This window comes from Triticum dicoccoides, chromosome 7B (genome assembly GCF_002162155.2).
Source record: "Triticum dicoccoides isolate Atlit2015 ecotype Zavitan chromosome 7B, WEW_v2.0, whole genome shotgun sequence".
Taxonomy (NCBI): domain Eukaryota; kingdom Viridiplantae; phylum Streptophyta; class Magnoliopsida; order Poales; family Poaceae; genus Triticum; species Triticum dicoccoides.
In genome coordinates, this window is record NC_041393.1 from 336,426,497 (window position 1) to 336,435,285 (window position 8,789).

Consider the following 8,789-nt stretch of genomic DNA (forward strand, 5'->3'; position numbering starts at 1 on the left):
AGGAACCCGCGTCACGGCCATGCTTGCGCGTTGCGTCATAATCAGTCTGACCAGTCTCAGCACTGATGGCCTTGTTAACAAGTTTCTGAAAGGATGTGCACTCATGCAGACGGAGGTCGCGGCGAAGCTCAGGACTAAGCCCCTTACGGAACCTTGCTTGCTTCTTGGCATCAGTAGAAACTTCCTCAGTTGCATATCGTGCGAGGTTACCGAACTCCCTGCTGTAAGCATCCACAGAGAGTCGGCCCTGAGTGAAACTGCAAAATTCCTCACGCTTACGGTCCATGAGACCCTCCGAAATGTGATGTTCACGGAAAGCCTCGCTGAATTCAGCCCAAGTAGTGGCATGGCCCGCTGGACGCATAGCTCCATAATTCTCCCACCATAGACTGGCGGGGCCTTCAAGATGATATGCAGCAAAGGTGACCTTGTCAGCCTTAACTACTAGCGCAGAACGCAGTTTGTGAGAAATACTGCGAAGCCAGTCATCAGCGTCGAGAGGCTCGACGGAGTGGTGGAACGTGGGTGGATGTAATTTGATGAAATCACTGAGTGACACCACGTTAGTCCTCTGATGGTGTGCTGTGTTCTGTTCAATACGCTCCAACAAACGGTTGGTCTCCCGCTTGTTTCTTTCGGCTTCCATCATAACCTCGGCTAGGGAAGGAGGATGAGGCAGATTTGCATTCCTGACTTCGCTGCCTTCGGCCTGCTCTTGGGGAGCAGGGTTAGTGCGCGTGTTGACCATCCTAGGTAAACAAGACAATGATTTAGTCAGGATGATAAAGTTCCGACATAGGATACAGAATGTAAGGAATAACTCGGAATGCAAGATGATCATCCGTATGACAAGGTAGATACATAAACTGCTTCTTTATTCCATCGTCATACACACCATACAAGGTTTAGTACAAGACCAAACAAGGTACTATTACGGTGAAAAGAGGGTTACATCTCATCGGAGGCATTCCAAGCTCCTAAACATTATTTTTCCACACCTCCGGAAGGCGATACAAACTAGGTCATATCCCACGAGTCACGCAGGACGATAGACGACACAGCTAACACGAACTAGTGATACTACTACTAACTCAGACCGATCCGTAGTAGTCCTCGTAGAAGTCACCTCCATAGCCCGGAAGCTCAACATGATCATCCGGAAACAGACGATCTCGCGGAGCTTGTGGACCATAGGGGCTAGGATGAGGTCTTGGACCAACAGACGGTGGCCTGCGGGGACCACGAGGTGGGGTGATGCCTCCTACATCACGCCAACCCATCACGTCTGGCAGAGCAGATCTCACAGGATAGAGATCGCGCATATCCGAATATCCAGCTTGCACCGCCGGTGCAAACCGAGTCAATGTGGCCCAGTGGTCAGCACGGGTATTGAAGAGCTCTAACCTCAAGGCCCGATTTTCACGGTCCTTATCCTCGAGCATCTCAGCAGTGGTGCGGGTCCGTGAATCCTCCTGGGTGGGGTCAGCATAGATAGCTTGGAGATACCCTTGTGCTCCCGGAAGTGATCCTGGCATATACCGGAAATCAGAGTCCCGAAATAGACCAGATCTGACTCGCATAATGGTCATCATAGAGTAGGCGGCGTCCTGCACAGCCATCTCAATAGTAACCCCGAGTCCATAGGAGCAGTGAAGGGGCTCGGTGGACCCAGGATAAGATGGAAATATCCTGACAGTGCAGAGATACTGGCTTTGATTAAAGTGTCGGAATTGCTCTTCGACCGTGTACTCAGGATACCAGCGGTATCCAGCCTCAGTCATTACCCTGACCAACATGGCGGTATGACCGGGTACATCTAGGCATCGAGTCAGGCGAACCACTTGATTGAGGTCGCGAGTGGCCATCTGAAAACACAATCCTAATGCAAAGGCATTAGGATTTCTAGCAAAATTTCGGCAGCATAACAGCTGTAAATGCTCAAGAAGGATTTTGAGACATTTGACAAAGGATTTCATTCACACTTAACATCATCATATCAAAGTTCTGAGTCCATCCTAGCAACATAATGTGGTAGTAGAACTAAACTAGGCTTGTAACCATCGAACCTATAAGGTACTATTGATTAGTAACGCGTGATCCTGATAGAGAGAATAGATCCTAATTCCTTAACCCCCGGTGGAAGAATAGACTGACTCAGATCAGAATGTCATAAGATAAAGAAGTAAAAAGAGCCTTACGTTCCAACCCACAAACAATTCCCCTACATATAACTAAAGAATTTCTAGACTCAACATCGACCAGTTTGGCTTGGAGAACCTACAGGCAGTCCGGCTCTGATGCCAACGCTGTCAGGACCCCGACTCGATGTCACATCGATCTAGCCTGTAGCACCTCATATCACTTTGCGGCCTCACGCACGGTATCCCCACGGGTGTCGCCTTACCTTTACCCGGGACCGTTTGCGCCTTTTGGCTCACGTATATGATAGTGTCGCTAGCATCCATATGATAAGGAGCCCGGGCTGACATGACTAGTCGTAAACCCAAAGTGGCACAGACTTACAAGGACAGGCATTCATGACCCAACCTCGAACGTGTCGGTCAACAGCAAGTGGGTCCGGGCTGTAGCACTGGGCTAGCAGGACTCCGGTAAACCGGGCTGTAGCGGGCTAACAGGACTCCGGTACTCAATGCGTGACATTTCCCCGAAGGGACAGACACCGGAACGAGGAAGGACACATGCCGGCCAGCCTAAGTGTTCCAGAGCAGTAGCAAGCTACCATGGCTCAGCGGTAACACTAGGAGACATTTCCCGGTAAGAGAGGCTACTAAAGATAAACAACTAGATAGTCAGATCCCACACATACCAAGCATTTCAATCATACACACAATATGCTCGATATGTGCAAATACAACGAAGCATCACAACATGACTCTACGACACAAGTACTTTATTTAAGGCTCAGAGAGCCATACATAACATACACAAAGGTACGGGTCTCACGACCCAGCATTCAAGTCATACAGTCATACAAACCAGCAGCGGAAGTAACTTGTCTGAGTACAGACAACTAGTAAAATAAAAGAGGCTTGGAAAGCCTAGCTATACTACGTGGTCCTTCACAAGCTCAGGATCACCACCTGGGCCTTAGCCTACTCATTGATGTCAACGTCTACGTAGAACCCATCAGAATGGGTTGCAGCGTCTTCTGTAAAAAATGTAAATTATAGCAACATGAGTACAAAGGTACCCAGCAAGACTTACATCAGATCCTACATACATGCATATTATCAAGAAGGGTTGGTGGAGTTATTGCAGCAAGCCAGCTTTGACTATTGGCTAGGCTAACCTACGAGACTCCAACTTGAAATGGTTTTGCGTACACGAGTCCACTACTCACCAATTCAATACACTACCGAGGATCCGCCTCCGTCTTCCTACGGAAGAGCCATCCTCGGCACTCACACTTATCTTGAGGCTTTTAGTAGTTTCCATTTACTTGTCTATGAACTGTATAGGCAACCAAGTAGTCCTTTACCGCGGACGCGGCTATTCGAATAGATCATGTTAACCCTGCAGGGGTGTACTCCTTCATACACGCTCTCACCACTTACCGTTGTTTACACGACATGTACTCGGCAACCTTCAAGCGGAAGCCCAACATGGGTGTCGGCCACGACCTACCTAATCACCTAAGTCTCTAGTCCAGGTTTATCGCCTATTCGGGTTCCATCCATGAGGAGATCCGGCCGAGGTATCGCTCACAGCCCCAAACGATGTGAACAGGGTTCCCGAGATACCTAACGGGTATTCGGTACACCGTGCCACGTACCTACCGCATCACAGCCCACCCCTACGGTCAGCGCTGTCCACGGCCTCCAGTATACTACAAACACCAGAAACTACTTGCAACTCCTGGACAGAGAACTAGGGTGACTAAGAAGTCGAGAGGGTCCATTGGTTTCGGGCCCAATGCATGGTAGTAGCTGAATCTTAAATCACACATACAGATCTCAGTGCTTAAGGTCGGCTTCAATGAAACAACCCACCATGTACTCCTACATGGCCTCTCATCGATACCTTTACCAAATCATGTTCACCACACCACTTTCATTACCGACATAATCATTTCACTCTAGTCCATCACCCAGATGAACCAGACCTGACACGACTCTAAGCATAGCAGGCATAGCAAGGTAGGAACAACACATACATATGGCTCAATCAACTCCTACACATGCTAGTGGGTTTCATCTAGTTACTGTGGCAATGACAGGTCATGCAGAGGAAGTGGGTTCAACTACCGTAGCACACAGCAGTTTGAAATGCGTTGTCTTAATGCAGTAAAAGAGAGCAGGAGCGAGAACATGGGATTGTATCGATATGATCAAATGGTTGGTTGCTTGCCTGATGGTTCGATGCACTGATACGGTTCTTCGTTAGGGTAATCACGATACTCCTCGGAGGCAGAACCTGTCGCAAGGGACACCGATACACAGCCATCACCAAACAATGTGCAACAATATGATGCATGCATGAAACATGGCAATATGAGTGTGTTGGGCTAATGCAACTAAAACCAGAAGGGTTTGAACCAATTTGAATCAAAGATTCAAATTTCAAACCCAAACATGGCCTTTTAAAGTGCTTTTCCTTGTTCTGCGTTAAACATCAGGTTAACTTGTTTAATCATGCATGAAAATAGTACAGATGGATAGATTGGATTTTTCTGATCATTTTTCATATATAATTTGTTTGATTTGGAGTTACAGATTAAAAGTTATGAATTTTTGAAGTTTAAACTATATTCTGGAATTTCCTATATAGAATAATTCCAGAAAATCAATTATTGCGTCAGCCTGACGTCAGTGTGACGTCAGCAGGTCAACGGAACACGTCCGGGTCAAACCTGACAGTGGGTCCCGCGTGTCAGTGTGATTAGTTTAATTAAAGTTTAAATAAAACTAAACCTGTTTAATTAACAGGGCTGGGCCCCACCTGTCATTGACTCAGGGGAGTCAACCAGGGCCCACCCGTGGTCAAAGTCAACGCCAGCGGCGCCGGCGTTTAGCCGCCGGCGAGCCCGATGCGGCGGCGGGAGTGGTTTTGGCCGTTTCGGCCACCAAATGGGTCACGGAGACCACCGGAGTGGAGCTGAGGACGAGCCGCAGCTCTTGGTGGAGTCCGTTGGGGTCGGGGTGGCCGGAGTTGGCGCCGGCGACGACTTTGGCGGCCACCGGAGTTCGGGTGAAAGCGAACTCGGCCTAGGGTGTGCGGGGAGGTGCGGGAAGTGCACGGTTGGGCCCAACGCAGCGTGGTGAGTGCGTTGGACTCCGCGGGTTGGCCGGAGGATGGCTGAGAGCACGTCGGCGACGAGATCCGCGGCGATGCGTGCGTGTGATCTTCGTGCGGTGGCTACACGGCTCGGGAATGAGATAGGAAGGGTCGGAGGGGTAGCTAGGCTCACAGCGTTCACGTAGAGGCCACCGGCGGGGTCGGGGACGAGCTGAGGCGGCGACGGCGTTGAAGGGGATCTCCGGCGACGGCGAGCTCGGGCGAGGTCGGTGCGGTGGTCTCGGGCCGCACGAGCACACGGGGCTCGGCTAGCTCGATGAAGTGGACAGCGACGGAGCTCCTGGACACGGCGGCACGGCGTGGGGTTGACGGAGGGCGTGGCTACGGCGAGGGGGTGGCGGCGATGGCATTGGCCATGGCGTGGGAGAGCGAGGGAGAGGAGCTGGAGAGGAGAGGGGGTGTCTGGGAGGTTCGGGGGAGAGAGAGAGGCCGATTCACGGCGTTAGCCGGGCGAGGGAGGCGGCGAGGTGGCGAGCAGGTGCGTGGCACCCATGCGGTGCTCACCGTCGAGCACCTGCCTGCCTGCCTGGCCGGCAAGCAGCTCGCTGGCGCGGTGCTGGGCTGGGCCGGCAGGTGGGCCGGGTGCTGGGCGCCAGGTAAGCTTTTTCCATTTTTTTCTGTTTTCTGTTTTTTTAATACTTCTGTAACTTTGTTGAATTAAATAAAATACTTAGGCTACTCCTAAAATCACCAAACTACTCCTGGTCCATAGTTGGATTATTTCCAACATGAAACATTTTAGTTTGGAGCTATTTGAGCATTTAAATATTTTATATAATTTTAAATGCCCAAATTCAAATATTTATGATTTAATTCAAAACCCTAAGATGGCCTAGGAAAATGTGCACCACTTTTGGCAGAGGTTCTGAACCAAGACAAAAATGATGGGCATTTTAGAAGGGCATTTCAGGTTCATTGAAAATATTTTTTAGTAACCCTAGTTGGTTTCAGAGGGGGCTGGGGGTTCTGTCATCCCCATTTCAAGTTTCTGATGAAGAATAGACATGATGCAACACTCTAATGCATGAACTAGCTAGGGTGTGACAACTTTTCTGTTGAGTTTTGTGTTGTGAAGTTTTCAAGTTTTGGGTAAAGATTCGATGGACTATGGAATAAGGAGTGGCAAGATCCTAAGCTTGGGGATGCACAAGGCACACCAAGATAATATTCAAGGACAACCAAGAGCCTAAGCTTGGGGATGCCCCGGATGGCATCCCCTCTTTCGTCTTTGTTCATCGGTAACTTGGAGCTATATTTTTATTCACCACATGATATGTGTTTTGCTTGGAGCATCATTTTCTTTTGTTAGTATTTGATTGCTGTTATTTAGAATAATGTTTTGCATCTTTAGTTTCAATAAAAATGTCAAGGATAGCCTTTACCATGCTTATTTTGCTAGTACACATGTTGCTGTTTGAAAACAGAAAGTTTACCGCTGTTGCAAAAATTCCCTAGAAAAGTCAGAGAATGATATAATGTTGAAACTTTTTGCATAATGAGCTCTGATAAATATTCTACAGCATAGAATTTTTATTATAATTTTTTGACTTAGGGAAGTATGATGAATCATTCATTTTTTCAGACTGTACTGTTTTAACAGATTGCTGTTATGTTTGCATTGTTTGCATATGTTTGCTTTTTTAATGATTCTATTTGAGGATAGGAGTATTGAATATGCAGAGACATTTAGTATGCAATGTTGAATAATAATTTTAGTGATTTGTTGCAGTAGAAAATGATAATGTTTTGCATTGGTTTATACTAACCTATCTCACGAGTTCTTGTTGAGTTTGGTGTGGATGAAGCTTTTGATAAAAAGAGAAACCATGATATGAGAGGAATTAAGGAGACACAAAAGTTAAAGCTTGGGGATGCCCAAGGCACCCCAAGATAATATTTCAAGAAGTCTCAAGCACCTAAGCTTGGGGATGCCCCGGTAGGCATCCCACCTTTCTTCTTTAACAACTATCGGTTAATATCGGTTGAGCCTAAGTTTTTGCATCTTCACATGAGTTGTGCTATCCTTGCAATGTCATTTTATTTTGCTTGCTTGCTGTTTGAATACAATACCAAGATCTGAAATTCTTAAATAAGAAAGTCTTCACATAGTTACATAATTATTTAGCTACTCATTGATCTTCACTTATATATTTTTGGAGTAGTTTGTCATTTACTCGTGTGCTTCCCTTATATCCTATGAGTAAATGGTTGAATGAGTTGAATGTCATAAATCTGAAATTATATATGCTTCATTTGCTTATCCCATGGGGAGTAATGACTTCACATCTAAGAAGTAGGGGTCGTAAATTTATTCAAGGTTAGCAAGCATTGTATTGGTCATTTGAATAATTCATGAAAGAATATTGAAGGAAGAGAGATTTCACATATAAATATACTGTCTTAGACATCTTTTATAATTGTGAGCACTCATTAAGTATGACATGCTAAAGAGTTGATATTGGACAAGGAAGACAACGTAATGGGTTATGTTTTCTCACATCTCAGTTAAAGTATATTGTCATGGATCATTCAAACATGTTGAGCTTGCCTTCCCCCCTCAAGCTAGCCAAATTCCTTGCACCAAGTAGAGATACTACTTGTGCTTCCAAATATCCTTAAACCCAGTTTTTGCCATGAGTGTCCACCATACCTACCTATATGCAGTATTTACCTGCTGTTCCAAGTAAATTTGCATGTGCCAAACTCTAAACCTTCAAATAATTATCTGTTTTGTATGCCCGAATCGCTCATGTAGCGACTAGGGGCTGTCAGTATCTTCCATGCTATGTTGGTTATTCTCAAGATGAGTTGACTCCGCTCATCATGCATGAGAAAAATGGCTGGTAACCGGGATGCCCAGTCCCATGATCAAAAGATCAAAGTCAAATAAAAAATAATTGCAAACAAAACTCCCCCAGGTTTGATGTTAGTTGGAGGCACCCGTTGTTTCGGGCAAGCCATGGATTGATGATTGTTGGTGGAGGGGGAGTAAAAACTTTTACCATTCTATTTGGGAACCGCCTATAATGTATGTAGTACGGAAGATATTGGGAACTCTTGGTTGTTATGTTGACAATGAGATCATACCTCTCAAAATTATTTATCTCTATTTCAAAATTGAGCTCTGGCACCTCTGCAAATCCCTGCTTCCTTCTGCGAAGGGCCTATCTTTTACTTTTATGCAAGAGTCAAGGTGATCTTCACCTTTCCCTTTTTCATTTTATCCTTTGGCAAGCACCTCGTATTCGAAAGATCCTGATATATATATATATATATCCAACTGGATGTAAGTTAGCATGAACTATTATTGTTGACATCACCCAAAGGTGAATATGTTGGGAGGCAACACTATAAGCCCCTATCTTTCTCAGTGTCCGTTTAAAACTCCATAACCATTAGTATTGCGTGAGTGTTAGCAATTGTAGAAAACTATATGATAGTTGAGTATGTGGAGTTTGCTAAATCAAAGCTCT